Source organism: Haliotis rufescens, unplaced genomic scaffold, assembly GCF_023055435.1.
Source record: "Haliotis rufescens isolate VD_foot unplaced genomic scaffold, xgHalRufe1.0.p SCAF_2, whole genome shotgun sequence".
In the NCBI taxonomy this organism is placed as follows: domain Eukaryota; kingdom Metazoa; phylum Mollusca; class Gastropoda; order Lepetellida; family Haliotidae; genus Haliotis; species Haliotis rufescens.
The window spans coordinates 21684187-21696951 of NW_025963890.1; the positions used below are offsets into that span (position 1 = coordinate 21684187).

At 43.3% G+C, this 12765-nt stretch overlaps 24 non-coding genes across 24 annotated transcripts; 12 read left to right on the forward strand and 12 right to left on the reverse strand.

Moving 5' to 3' along the window:
* The first annotated feature begins 544 nt into the window (after positions 1–544).
* Trnay-gua lies at positions 545–637 on the forward strand. The gene is made up of 2 exons: positions 545–581; positions 602–637. It is a non-coding gene; the product is annotated as a tRNA-Tyr (tRNA).
* A 187-nt stretch (positions 638–824) lies between these two features.
* Positions 825–948, reverse strand: Trnal-caa. Its single transcript has 2 exons — positions 911–948; positions 825–870 (listed from the first exon to the last, which is right to left on the reverse strand). It is a non-coding gene; the product is annotated as a tRNA-Leu (tRNA).
* Positions 949–1514: 566 nt separating this feature from the next.
* Positions 1515–1607, forward strand: Trnay-gua. The gene is made up of 2 exons: positions 1515–1551; positions 1572–1607. It is a non-coding gene; the product is annotated as a tRNA-Tyr (tRNA).
* Positions 1608–1794: 187 nt separating this feature from the next.
* Positions 1795–1918, reverse strand: Trnal-caa. Its single transcript has 2 exons — positions 1881–1918; positions 1795–1840 (listed from the first exon to the last, which is right to left on the reverse strand). It is a non-coding gene; the product is annotated as a tRNA-Leu (tRNA).
* A 566-nt stretch (positions 1919–2484) lies between these two features.
* On the forward strand, positions 2485–2577 carry Trnay-gua. Its single transcript has 2 exons — positions 2485–2521; positions 2542–2577. It is a non-coding gene; the product is annotated as a tRNA-Tyr (tRNA).
* A 187-nt stretch (positions 2578–2764) lies between these two features.
* Positions 2765–2878, reverse strand: Trnal-caa. The gene is made up of 2 exons: positions 2841–2878; positions 2765–2810 (listed from the first exon to the last, which is right to left on the reverse strand). It is a non-coding gene; the product is annotated as a tRNA-Leu (tRNA).
* A 566-nt stretch (positions 2879–3444) lies between these two features.
* Trnay-gua lies at positions 3445–3537 on the forward strand. Its single transcript has 2 exons — positions 3445–3481; positions 3502–3537. It is a non-coding gene; the product is annotated as a tRNA-Tyr (tRNA).
* Positions 3538–3724: 187 nt separating this feature from the next.
* Positions 3725–3848, reverse strand: Trnal-caa. The gene is made up of 2 exons: positions 3811–3848; positions 3725–3770 (listed from the first exon to the last, which is right to left on the reverse strand). It is a non-coding gene; the product is annotated as a tRNA-Leu (tRNA).
* An 828-nt stretch (positions 3849–4676) lies between these two features.
* On the reverse strand, positions 4677–4800 carry Trnal-caa. Its single transcript has 2 exons — positions 4763–4800; positions 4677–4722 (listed from the first exon to the last, which is right to left on the reverse strand). It is a non-coding gene; the product is annotated as a tRNA-Leu (tRNA).
* A 566-nt stretch (positions 4801–5366) lies between these two features.
* On the forward strand, positions 5367–5459 carry Trnay-gua. The gene is made up of 2 exons: positions 5367–5403; positions 5424–5459. It is a non-coding gene; the product is annotated as a tRNA-Tyr (tRNA).
* Positions 5460–5646: 187 nt separating this feature from the next.
* On the reverse strand, positions 5647–5770 carry Trnal-caa. Its single transcript has 2 exons — positions 5733–5770; positions 5647–5692 (listed from the first exon to the last, which is right to left on the reverse strand). It is a non-coding gene; the product is annotated as a tRNA-Leu (tRNA).
* A 566-nt stretch (positions 5771–6336) lies between these two features.
* On the forward strand, positions 6337–6429 carry Trnay-gua. Its single transcript has 2 exons — positions 6337–6373; positions 6394–6429. It is a non-coding gene; the product is annotated as a tRNA-Tyr (tRNA).
* A 186-nt stretch (positions 6430–6615) lies between these two features.
* On the reverse strand, positions 6616–6739 carry Trnal-caa. Its single transcript has 2 exons — positions 6702–6739; positions 6616–6661 (listed from the first exon to the last, which is right to left on the reverse strand). It is a non-coding gene; the product is annotated as a tRNA-Leu (tRNA).
* Positions 6740–7305: 566 nt separating this feature from the next.
* On the forward strand, positions 7306–7398 carry Trnay-gua. The gene is made up of 2 exons: positions 7306–7342; positions 7363–7398. It is a non-coding gene; the product is annotated as a tRNA-Tyr (tRNA).
* Positions 7399–7585: 187 nt separating this feature from the next.
* Trnal-caa lies at positions 7586–7709 on the reverse strand. Its single transcript has 2 exons — positions 7672–7709; positions 7586–7631 (listed from the first exon to the last, which is right to left on the reverse strand). It is a non-coding gene; the product is annotated as a tRNA-Leu (tRNA).
* Positions 7710–8274: 565 nt separating this feature from the next.
* On the forward strand, positions 8275–8367 carry Trnay-gua. Its single transcript has 2 exons — positions 8275–8311; positions 8332–8367. It is a non-coding gene; the product is annotated as a tRNA-Tyr (tRNA).
* A 188-nt stretch (positions 8368–8555) lies between these two features.
* Trnal-caa lies at positions 8556–8679 on the reverse strand. Its single transcript has 2 exons — positions 8642–8679; positions 8556–8601 (listed from the first exon to the last, which is right to left on the reverse strand). It is a non-coding gene; the product is annotated as a tRNA-Leu (tRNA).
* A 566-nt stretch (positions 8680–9245) lies between these two features.
* Positions 9246–9338, forward strand: Trnay-gua. Its single transcript has 2 exons — positions 9246–9282; positions 9303–9338. It is a non-coding gene; the product is annotated as a tRNA-Tyr (tRNA).
* Positions 9339–9525: 187 nt separating this feature from the next.
* Positions 9526–9649, reverse strand: Trnal-caa. The gene is made up of 2 exons: positions 9612–9649; positions 9526–9571 (listed from the first exon to the last, which is right to left on the reverse strand). It is a non-coding gene; the product is annotated as a tRNA-Leu (tRNA).
* A 566-nt stretch (positions 9650–10215) lies between these two features.
* On the forward strand, positions 10216–10308 carry Trnay-gua. The gene is made up of 2 exons: positions 10216–10252; positions 10273–10308. It is a non-coding gene; the product is annotated as a tRNA-Tyr (tRNA).
* A 187-nt stretch (positions 10309–10495) lies between these two features.
* Positions 10496–10619, reverse strand: Trnal-caa. The gene is made up of 2 exons: positions 10582–10619; positions 10496–10541 (listed from the first exon to the last, which is right to left on the reverse strand). It is a non-coding gene; the product is annotated as a tRNA-Leu (tRNA).
* Positions 10620–11184: 565 nt separating this feature from the next.
* Trnay-gua lies at positions 11185–11277 on the forward strand. Its single transcript has 2 exons — positions 11185–11221; positions 11242–11277. It is a non-coding gene; the product is annotated as a tRNA-Tyr (tRNA).
* An 877-nt stretch (positions 11278–12154) lies between these two features.
* On the forward strand, positions 12155–12247 carry Trnay-gua. The gene is made up of 2 exons: positions 12155–12191; positions 12212–12247. It is a non-coding gene; the product is annotated as a tRNA-Tyr (tRNA).
* A 187-nt stretch (positions 12248–12434) lies between these two features.
* Trnal-caa lies at positions 12435–12558 on the reverse strand. Its single transcript has 2 exons — positions 12521–12558; positions 12435–12480 (listed from the first exon to the last, which is right to left on the reverse strand). It is a non-coding gene; the product is annotated as a tRNA-Leu (tRNA).
* Positions 12559–12765: the final 207 nt, after the last annotated feature.

Here is a 12765-nt window from a genome sequence, read left to right on the forward strand (position 1 = left end):
CTACGCTTTTGTAGAGACAAACCATGGACAAACATGTTGCCGTTTTTCAGTCATGTTGATTCTACCTACAACCCTGCATGCATTTGGGATAGTTTCAGAGCTACTCATTTCATCATTCAATCTTTGTTCTTGTCAATTTCACGCCTTTCCGTTTCAACGTAAGTGATGTGATGGATTGACTCTCCATGCAACTCTCGATTGTCACGAGGTTTGGGCTTGCCATATTGTCTTCACACGTTTCAAACAAATAACAGTGTTGCACATTCAGGTTGTCTTCACGTGGTGGAGCATGATTTTAAGGATTAGGCTCTCTGTTAAAAGATACCATACTGACCGCTGGATATTTCAACTTGTCCGACTGGAGATTGGTGTAAGGAGACATATTTGTATGTGAGATTAAAATAAACCTTCAATAATATTAAGCAGGTTGCTGCCCATAACACACTGTCGCCCAGGAGGAAGTAGGTGAGCAGTCAAGCGAGGAAAGTCCTATTGATTTGAGAGAAAATCAGCCTAGCTATTAAAACGAACTCTAATGTCAGCACCCGTGATAGCTCAGTTGGTAGAGCGGAGGACTGTAGTGGCAAGGCTGTAATTGGCAATCCTTAGGTCGCTGGTTCAAATCCGGCTCGCGGGACAACTTTTTGTATCAATCACCAATTTATGAAGAACGAACATCGTTTCATTTGCATCTTTGTACCATTAATCACATTTTTACGTACCAGTCTTCCAAAATGATACCAGGACTCGCACATGTCTGCTATTATCCAAATGAAGGCAATATGCTTTAGGAAAGGCCATGTTTGAAGGGAGAAAAAAAAGTGTGTCAGAAGTGGGATTTGAACCCACGCCCACATTCGTGGACCAGAACACCCGTATCTCCACTATGGGAGAAGGTCTGATGCAATACCTTGAGTCAGGCGCCTTAGACCGCTCGGCCATCCTGACAACGATGTTGAAAGTGATAACTCTACGCTTTTGTAGAGACAAACCATGGACAAACATGTTGCCGTTTTTCAGTCATGTTGATTCTACCTACAACCCTGCATGCATTTGGGATAGTTTCAGAGCTACTCATTTCATCATTCAATCTGTGTTCTTGTCAATTTCACGCCTTTCCGTTTCAACGTAAGTGATGTGATGGATTGACTCTTCATGCAACTCTCGATTGTCACGAGGTTTGGGCTTGCCATATGGTCTTCACACGTTTCAAACAAATAACAGTGTTGCACGTTCAGGTTGTCTTCACGTGGTGGAGCATGATTTTAAGGATTAGGCTCTCTGTTAAAAGATACCATACTGACCGCTGGATATTTCAACTTGTCCGACTGCAGATTGGTGTAAGGAGACATATTTGTATGTGAGGTTGAAATGAACCTTCAATAATATTAAGCAGGTTGCTGCCCATAACACACTGTCGCCCAGGAGGAAGTAGGTGAGCAGTCAAGCGAGGAAAGTCCTATTGATTTGAGAGAAAATCAGCCTAGCTATTAAAACGAACTCAAATGTCAGCACCCGTGATAGCCCAGTTGGTAGAGCGGAGGACTGTAGTGGCAAGGCTGTAATTGGCAATCCTTAGGTCGCTGGTTCAAATCCGGCTCGCGGGACAACTTTTTGTATCAATCACCAATTTATGAAGAACGAACATCGTTTCATTTGCATCTTTGTACCATTAATCACATTTTTACGTACCAGTCTTCCAAAATGATACCAGGACTCGCACATGTCTGCTATTATCCAAATGAAGGCAATATGCTTTAGGAAAGGCCATGTTTGAAGGGAGAAAAAAAAGTGTGTCAGAAGTGGGATTTGAACCCACGCCCACATTCGTGGACCAGAACACCCGTATCTCCACTATGGGAGAAGGTCTGATGCAATACCTTGAGTCAGGCGCCTTAGACCGCTCGGCCATCCTGACAACGATGTTGAAAGTGATAACTCTACGCTTTTGTAGAGACAAACCATGGACAAACATGTTGCCGTTTTTCAGTCATGTTGATTCTACCTACAACCCTGCATGCATTTGGGATAGTTTCAGAGCTACTCATTTCATCATTCAATCTGTGTTCTTGTCAATTTCACGCCTTTCCGTTTCAACGTAAGTGATGTGATGGATTGACTCTTCATGCAACTCTCGATTGTCACGAGGTTTGGGCTTGCCATATGGTCTTCACACGTTTCAAACAAATAACAGTGTTGCACGTTCAGGTTGTCTTCACGTGGTGGAGCATGATTTTAAGGATTAGGCTCTCTGTTAAAAGATACCATACTGACCGCTGGATATTTCAACTTGTCCGACTGCAGATTGGTGTAAGGAGACATATTTGTATGTGAGGTTGAAATGAACCTTCAATAATATTAAGCAGGTTGCTGCCCATAACACACTGTCGCCCAGGAGGAAGTAGGTGAGCAGTCAAGCGAGGAAAGTCCTATTGATTTGAGAGAAAATCAGCCTAGCTATTAAAACGAACTCAAATGTCAGCACCCGTGATAGCCCAGTTGGTAGAGCGGAGGACTGTAGTGGCAAGGCTGTAATTGGCAATCCTTAGGTCGCTGGTTCAAATCCGGCTCGCGGGACAACTTTTTGTATCAATCACCAATTTATGAAGAACGAACATCGTTTCATTTGCATCTTTGTACCATTAATCACATTTTTACGTACCAGTCTTCCAAAATGATACCAGGACTCGCACATGTCTGCTATTATCCAAATGAAGGCAATATGCTTTAGGAAAGGCCATGTTTGAAGGGAGAAAAAAAAGTGTGTCAGAAGTGGGATTTGAACCCACGCCCACATTCGTGGACCAGAACACCCGTATCTGGAAGGTCTGATGCAATACCTTGAGTCTGGCGCCTTAGACCGCTCGGCCATCCTGACAACGATGTTGAAAGTGATAACTCTACGCTGTTGTAGAGACAAACCATGGACAAACATGTTGCCGTTTTTCAGTCATGTTGATTCTACCTACAACCCTGCATGCATTTGGGATAGTTTCAGAGCTACTCATTTCATCATTCAATCTGTGTTCTTGTCAATTTCACGCCTTTCCGTTTCAACGTAAGTGATGTGATGGATTGACTCTTCATGCAACTCTCGATTGTCACGAGGTTTGGGCTTGCCATATGGTCTTCACACGTTTCAAACAAATAACAGTGTTGCACGTTCAGGTTGTCTTCACGTGGTGGAGCATGATTTTAAGGATTAGGCTCTCTGTTAAAAGATACCATACTGACCGCTGGATATTTCAACTTGTCCGACTGCAGATTGGTGTAAGGAGACATATTTGTATGTGAGGTTGAAATGAACCTTCAATAATATTAAGCAGGTTGCTGCCCATAACACACTGTCGCCCAGGAGGAAGTAGGTGAGCAGTCAAGCGAGGAAAGTCCTATTGATTTGAGAGAAAATCAGCCTAGCTATTAAAACGAACTCAAATGTCAGCACCCGTGATAGCTCAGTTGGTAGAGCGGAGGACTGTAGTGGCAAGGCTGTAATTGGCAATCCTTAGGTCGCTGGTTCAAATCCGGCTCGCGGGACAACTTTTTGTATCAATCACCAATTTATGAAGAACGAACATCGTTTCATTTGCATCTTTGTACCATTAATCACATTTTTACGTACCAGTCTTCCAAAATGATACCAGGACTCGCACATGTCTGCTATTATCCAAATCAAGGCAATATGCTTTAGGAAAGGCCATGTTTGAAGGGAGAAAAAAAAGTGTGTCAGAAGTGGGATTTGAACCCACGCCCACATTCGTGGACCAGAACACCCGTATCTCCACTATGGGAGAAGGTCTGATGCAATACCTTGAGTCAGGCGCCTTAGACCGCTCGGCCATCCTGACAACGATGTTGAAAGTGATAACTCTACGCTTTTGTAGAGACAAACCATGGACAAACATGTTGCCGTTTTTCAGTCATGTTGATTCTACCTACAACCCTGCATGCATTTGGGATAGTTTCAGAGCTACTCATTTCATCATTCAATCTGTGTTCTTGTCAATTTCACGCCTTTCCGTTTCAACGTAAGTGATGTGATGGATTGACTCTTCATGCAACTCTCGATTGTCACGAGGTTTGGGCTTGCCATATGGTCTTCACACGTTTCAAACAAATAACAGTGTTGCACGTTCAGGTTGTCTTCACGTGGTGGAGCATGATTTTAAGGATTAGGCTCTCTGTTAAAAGATACCATACTGACCGCTGGATATTTCAACTTGTCCGACTGCAGATTGGTGTAAGGAGACATATTTGTATGTGAGGTTGAAATGAACCTTCAATAATATTAAGCAGGTTGCTGCCCATAACACACTGTCGCCCAGGAGGAAGTAGGTGAGCAGTCAAGCGAGGAAAGTCCTATTGATTTGAGAGAAAATCAGCCTAGCTATTAAAACGAACTCAAATGTCAGCACCCGTGATAGCTCAGTTGGTAGAGCGGAGGACTGTAGTGGCAAGGCTGTAATTGGCAATCCTTAGGTCGCTGGTTCAACTTTTTGTATCAATCACCAATTTATGAAGAACGAACATCGTTTCATTTGCATCTTTGTACCATTAATCACATTTTTACGTACCAGTCTTCCAAAATGATACCAGGACTCGCACATGTCTGCTATTATCCAAATCAAGGCAATATGCTTTAGGAAAGGCCATGTTTGAAGGGAGAAAAAAAAGTGTGTCAGAAGTGGGATTTGAACCCACGCCCACATTCGTGGACCAGAACACCCGTATCTCCACTATGGGAGAAGGTCTGATGCAATACCTTGAGTCTGGCGCCTTAGACCGCTCGGCCATCCTGACAACGATGTTGAAAGTGATAACTCTACGCTTTTGTAGAGACAAACCATGGACAAACATGTTGCCGTTTTTCAGTCATGTTGATTCTACCTACAACCCTGCATGCATTTGGGATAGTTTCAGAGCTACTCATTTCATCATTCAATCTGTGTTCTTGTCAATTTCACGCCTTTCCGTTTCAACGTAAGTGATGTGATGGATTGACTTTTCATGCAACTCTCGATTGTCACGAGGTTTGGGCTTGCCATATGGTCTTCACACGTTTCAAACAAATAACAGTGTTGCACGTTCAGGTTGTCTTCACGTGGTGGAGCATGATTTTAAGGATTAGGCTCTCTGTTAAAAGATACCATACTGACCGCTGGATATTTCAACTTGTCCGACTGGAGATTGGTGTAAGGAGACATATTTGTATGTGAGATTAAAATGAACCTTCAATAATATTAAGCAGGTTGCTGCCCATAACACACTGTCGCCCAGGAGGAAGTAGGTGAGCAGTCAAGCGAGGAAAGTCCTATTGATTTGAGAGAAAATCAGCCTAGCTATTAAAACGAACTCTAATGTCAGCACCCGTGATAGCTCAGTTGGTAGAGCGGAGGACTGTAGTGGCAAGGCTGTAATTGGCAATCCTTAGGTCGCTGGTTCAAATCCGGCTCGCGGGACAACTTTTTGTATCAATCACCAATTTATGAAGAACGAACATCGTTTCATTTGCATCTTTGTACCATTAATCACATTTTTACGTACCAGTCTTCCAAAATGATACCAGGACTCGCACATGTCTGCTATTATCCAAATGAAGGCAATATGCTTTAGGAAAGGCCATGTTTGAAGGGAGAAAAAAAAGTGTGTCAGAAGTGGGATTTGAACCCACGCCCACATTCGTGGACCAGAACACCCGTATCTCCACTATGGGAGAAGGTCTGATGCAATACCTTGAGTCAGGCGCCTTAGACCGCTCGGCCATCCTGACAACGATGTTGAAAGTGATAACTCTACGCTTTTGTAGAGACAAACCATGGACAAACATGTTGCCGTTTTTCAGTCATGTTGATTCTACCTACAACCCTGCATGCATTTGGGATAGTTTCAGAGCTACTCATTTCATCATTCAATCTGTGTTCTTGTCAATTTCACGCCTTTCCGTTTCAACGTAAGGGATGTGATGGATTGACTCTTCATGCAACTCTCGATTGTCACGAGGTTTGGGCTTGCCATATGGTCTTCACACGTTTCAAACAAATAACAGTGTTGCACGTTCAGGTTGTCTTCACGTGGTGGAGCATGATTTTAAGGATTAGGCTCTCTGTTAAAAGATACCATACTGACCGCTGGATATTTCAACTTGTCCGACTGGAGATTGGTGTAAGGAGACATATTTGTATGTGAGATTAAAATGAACCTTCAATAATATTAAGCAGGTTGCTGCCCATAACACACTGTCGCCCAGGAGGAAGTAGGTGAGCAGTCAAGCGAGGAAAGTCCTATTGATTTGAGAGAAAATCAGCCTAGCTATTAAAACGAACTCAAATGTCAGCACCCGTGATAGCTCAGTTGGTAGGGCGGAGGACTGTAGTGGCAAGGCTGTAATTGGCAATCCTTAGGTCGCTGGTTCAAATCCGGCTCGCGGGACAACTTTTTGTATCAATCACCAATTTATGAAGAACGAACATCGTTTCATTTGCATCTTTGTACCATTAATCACATTTTTACGTACCAGTCTTCCAAAATGATACCAGGACTCGCACATGTCTGCTATTATCCAAATGAAGGCAATATGCTTTAGGAAAGGCCATGTTTGAAGGGAGAAAAAAAGTGTGTCAGAAGTGGGATTTGAACCCACGCCCACATTCGTGGACCAGAACACCCGTATCTCCACTATGGGAGAAGGTCTGATGCAATACCTTGAGTCAGGCGCCTTAGACCGCTCGGCCATCCTGACAACGATGTTGAAAGTGATAACTCTACGCTTTTGTAGAGACAAACCATGGACAAACATGTTGCCGTTTTTCAGTCATGTTGATTCTACCTACAACCCTGCATGCATTTGGGATAGTTTCAGAGCTACTCATTTCATCATTCAATCTGTGTTCTTGTCAATTTCACGCCTTTCCGTTTCAACGTAAGTGATGTGATGGATTGACTCTTCATGCAACTCTCGATTGTCACGAGGTTTGGGCTTGCCATATGGTCTTCACACGTTTCAAACAAATAACAGTGTTGCACGTTCAGGTTGTCTTCACGTGGTGGAGCATGATTTTAAGGATTAGGCTCTCTGTTAAAAGATACCATACTGACCGCTGGATATTTCAACTTGTCCGACTGCAGATTGGTGTAAGGAGACATATTTGTATGTGAGGTTGAAATGAACCTTCAATAATATTAAGCAGGTTGCTGCCCATAACACACTGTCGCCCAGGAGGAAGTAGGTGAGCAGTCAAGCGAGGAAAGTCCTATTGATTTGAGAGAAAATCAGCCTAGCTATTAAAAAGAACTCAAATGTCAGCACCCGTGATAGCTCAGTTGGTAGAGCGGAGGACTGTAGTGGCAAGGCTGTAATTGGCAATCCTTAGGTCGCTGGTTCAAATCCGGCTCGCGGGACAACTTTTTGTATCAATCACCAATTTATGAAGAACGAACATCGTTTCATTTGCATCTTTGTACCATTAATCACATTTTTACGTACCAGTCTTCCAAAATGATACCAGGACTCGCACATGTCTGCTATTATCCAAATGAAGGCAATATGCTTTAGGAAAGGCCATGTTTGAAGGGAGAAAAAAAAGTGTGTCAGAAGTGGGATTTGAACCCACGCCCACATTCGTGGACCAGAACACCCGTATCTCCACTATGGGAGAAGGTCTGATGCAATACCTTGAGTCAGGCGCCTTAGACCGCTCGGCCATCCTGACAACGATGTTGAAAGTGATAACTCTACGCTTTTGTAGAGACAAACCATGGACAAACATGTTGCCGTTTTTCAGTCATGTTGATTCTACCTACAACCCTGCATGCATTTGGGATAGTTTCAGAGCTACTCATTTCATCATTCAATCTGTGTTCTTGTCAATTTCACGCCTTTCCGTTTCAACGTAAGGGATGTGATGGATTGACTCTTCATGCAACTCTCGATTGTCACGAGGTTTGGGCTTGCCATATGGTCTTCACACGTTTCAAACAAATAACAGTGTTGCACGTTCAGGTTGTCTTCACGTGGTGGAGCATGATTTTAAGGATTAGGCTCTCTGTTAAAAGATACCATACTGACCGCTGGATATTTCAACTTGTCCGACTGGAGATTGGTGTAAGGAGACATATTTGTATGTGAGATTAAAATGAACCTTCAATAATATTAAGCAGGTTGCTGCCCATAACACACTGTCGCCCAGGAGGAAGTAGGTGAGCAGTCAAGCGAGGAAAGTCCTATTGATTTGAGAGAAAATCAGCCTAGCTATTAAACCAACTCTGATGTCAGCACCCGTGATAGCTCAGTTGGTAGAGCGGAGGACTGTAGTGGCAAGGCTGTAATTGGCAATCCTTAGGTCGCTGGTTCAAATCCGGCTCGCGGGACAACTTTTTGTATCAATCACCAATTTATGAAGAACGAACATCGTTTCATTTGCATCTTTGTACCATTAATCACATTTTTACGTACCAGTCTTCCAAAATGATACCAGGACTCGCACATGTCTGCTATTATCCAAATCAAGGCAATATGCTTTAGGAAAGGCCATGTTTGAAGGGAGAAAAAAAAAGTGTGTCAGAAGTGGAATTTGAACCCACGCCCACATTCGTGGACCAGAACACCCGTATCTCCACTATGGGAGAAGGTCTGATGCAATACCTTGAGTCTGGCGCCTTAGACCGCTCGGCCATCCTGACAACGATGTTGAAAGTGATAACTCTACGCTTTTGTAGAGACAAACCATGGACAAACATGTTGCCGTTTTTCAGTCATGTTGATTCTACCTACAACCCTGCATGCATTTGGGATAGTTTCAGAGCTACTCATTTCATCATTCAATCTGTGTTCTTGTCAATTTCACGCCTTTCCGTTTCAACGTAAGGGATGTGATGGATTGACTCTTCATGCAACTCTCGATTGTCACGAGGTTTGGGCTTGCCATATGGTCTTCACACGTTTCAAACAAATAACAGTGTTGCACGTTCAGGTTGTCTTCACGTGGTGGAGCATGATTTTAAGGATTAGGCTCTCTGTTAAAAGATACCATACTGACCGCTGGATATTTCAACTTGTCCGACTGGAGATTGGTGTAAGGAGACATATTTGTATGTGAGATTAAAATGAACCTTCAATAATATTAAGCAGGTTGCTGCCCATAACACACTGTCGCCCAGGAGGAAGTAGGTGAGCAGTCAAGCGAGGAAAGTCCTATTGATTTGAGAGAAAATCAGCCTAGCTATTAAAACGAACTCAAATGTCAGCACCCGTGATAGCTCAGTTGGTAGAGCGGAGGACTGTAGTGGCAAGGCTGTAATTGGCAATCCTTAGGTCGCTGGTTCAAATCCGGCTCGCGGGACAACTTTTTGTATCAATCACCAATTTATGAAGAACGAACATCGTTTCATTTGCATCTTTGTACCATTAATCACATTTTTACGTACCAGTCTTCCAAAATGATACCAGGACTCGCACATGTCTGCTATTATCCAAATCAAGGCAATATGCTTTAGGAAAGGCCATGTTTGAAGGGAGAAAAAAAAGTGTGTCAGAAGTGGAATTTGAACCCACGCCCACATTCGTGGACCAGAACACCCGTATCTCCACTATGGGAGAAGGTCTGATGCAATACCTTGAGTCTGGCGCCTTAGACCGCTCGGCCATCCTGACAACGATGTTGAAAGTGATAACTCTACGCTTTTGTAGAGACAAACCATGGACAAACATGTTGCCGTTTTTCAGTCATGTTGATTCTACCTACAACCCTGCATGCATTTGGGATAGTTTCAGAGCTACTCATTTCATCATTCAATCTGTGTTCTTGTCAATTTCACGCCTTTCCGTTTCAACGTAAGGGATGTGATGGATTGACTCTTCATGCAACTCTCGATTGTCACGAGGTTTGGGCTTGCCATATGGTCTTCACACGTTTCAAACAAATAACAGTGTTGCACGTTCAGGTTGTCTTCACGTGGTGGAGCATGATTTTAAGGATTAGGCTCTCTGTTAAAAGATACCATACTGACCGCTGGATATTTCAACTTGTCCGACTGGAGATTGGTGTAAGGAGACATATTTGTATGTGAGATTAAAATGAACCTTCAATAATATTAAGCAGGTTGCTGCCCATAACACACTGTCGCCCAGGAGGAAGTAGGTGAGCAGTCAAGCGAGGAAAGTCCTATTGATTTGAGAGAAAATCAGCCTAGCTATTAAAACGAACTCTAATGTCAGCACCCGTGATAGCTCAGTTGGTAGAGCGGAGGACTGTAGTGGCAAGGCTGTAATTGGCAATCCTTAGGTCGCTGGTTCAAATCCGGCTCGCGGGACAACTTTTTGTATCAATCACCAATTTATGAAGAACGAACATCGTTTCATTTGCATCTTTGTACCATTAATCACATTTTTACGTACCAGTCTTCCAAAATGATACCAGGACTCGCACATGTCTGCTATTATCCAAATGAAGGCAATATGCTTTAGGAAAGGCCATGTTTGAAGGGAGAAAAAAAAGTGTGTCAGAAGTGGGATTTGAACCCACGCCCACATTCGTGGACCAGAACACCCGTATCTCCACTATGGGAGAAGGTCTGATGCAATAGCTTGAGTCAGGCGCCTTAGACCGCTCGGCCATCCTGACAACGATGTTGAAAGTGATAACTCTACGCTTTTGTAGAGACAAACCATGGACAAACATGTTGCCGTTTTTCAGTCATGTTGATTCTACCTACAACCCTGCATGCATTTGGGATAGTTTCAGAGCTACTCATTTCATCATTCAATCTGTGTTCTTGTCAATTTCACGCCTTTCCGTTTCAACGTAAGTGATGTGATGGATTGACTTTTCATGCAACTCTCGATTGTCACGAGGTTTGGGCTTGCCATATGGTCTTCACACGTTTCAAACAAATAACAGTGTTGCACGTTCAGGTTGTCTTCACGTGGTGGAGCATGATTTTAAGGATTAGGCTCTCTGTTAAAAGATACCATACTGACCGCTGGATATTTCAACTTGTCCGACTGGAGATTGGTGTAAGGAGACATATTTGTATGTGAGATTAAAATGAACCTTCAATAATATTAAGCAGGTTGCTGCCCATAACACACTGTCGCCCAGGAGGAAGTAGGTGAGCAGTCAAGCGAGGAAAGTCCTATTGATTTGAGAGAAAATCAGCCTAGCTATTAAACCAACTCTGATGTCAGCACCCGTGATAGCTCAGTTGGTAGAGCGGAGGACTGTAGTGGCAAGGCTGTAATTGGCAATCCTTAGGTCGCTGGTTCAAATCCGGCTCGCGGGACAACTTTTTGTATCAATCACCAATTTATGAAGAACGAACATCGTTTCATTTGCATCTTTGTACCATTAATCACATTTTTACGTACCAGTCTTCCAAAATGATACCAGGACTCGCACATGTCTGCTATTATCCAAATCAAGGCAATATGCTTTAGGAAAGGCCATGTTTGAAGGGAGAAAAAAAAGTGTGTCAGAAGTGGAATTTGAACCCACGCCCACATTCGTGGACCAGAACACCCGTATCTCCACTATGGGAGAAGGTCTGATGCAATACCTTGCGTCTGGCGCCTTAGACCGCTCGGCCATCCTGACAACGATGTTGAAAGTGATAACTCTACGCTTTTGTAGAGACAAACCATGGACAAACATGTTGCCGTTTTTCAGTCATGTTGATTCTACCTACAACCCTGCATGCATTTGGGATAGTTTCAGAGCTACTCATTTCATCATTCAATCTGTGTTCTTGTCAATTTCACGCCTTTCCGTTTCAACGTAAGGGATGTGATGGATTGACTCTTCATGCAACTCTCGATTGTCACGAGGTTTGGGCTTGCCATATGGTCTTCACACGTTTCAAACAAATAACAGTGTTGCACGTTCAGGTTGTCTTCACGTGGTGGAGCATGATTTTAAGGATTAGGCTCTCTGTTAAAAGATACCATACTGACCGCTGGATATTTCAACTTGTCCGACTGGAGATTGGTGTAAGGAGACATATTTGTATGTGAGATTAAAATGAACCTTCAATAATATTAAGCAGGTTGCTGCCCATAACACACTGTCGCCCAGGAGGAAGTAGGTGAGCAGTCAAGCGAGGAAAGTCCTATTGATTTGAGAGAAAATCAGCCTAGCTATTAAAACGAACTCTAATGTCAGCACCCGTGATAGCTCAGTTGGTAGAGCGGAGGACTGTAGTGGCAAGGCTGTAATTGGCAATCCTTAGGTCGCTGGTTCAAATCCGGCTCGCGGGACAACTTTTTGTATCAATCACCAATTTATGAAGAACGAACATCGTTTCATTTGCATCTTTGTACCATTAATCACATTTTTACGTACCAGTCTTCCAAAATGATACCAGGACTCGCACATGTCTGCTATTATCCAAATGAAGGCAATATGCTTTAGGAAAGGCCATGTTTGAAGGGAGAAAAAAAAGTGTGTCAGAAGTGGGATTTGAACCCACGCCCACATTCGTGGACCAGAACACCCGTATCTCCACTATGGGAGAAGGTCTGATGCAATAGCTTGAGTCAGGCGCCTTAGACCGCTCGGCCATCCTGACAACGATGTTGAAAGTGATAACTCTACGCTTTTGTAGAGACAAACCATGGACAAACATGTTGCCGTTTTTCAGTCATGTTGATTCTACCTACAACCCTGCATGCATTTGGGATAGTTTCAGAGCTACTCATTTCATCATTCAATCTGTGTTCTTGTCAATTTCACGCCTTTCCGTTTCAACTTAAGTGATGTGATGGATTGACTTTTC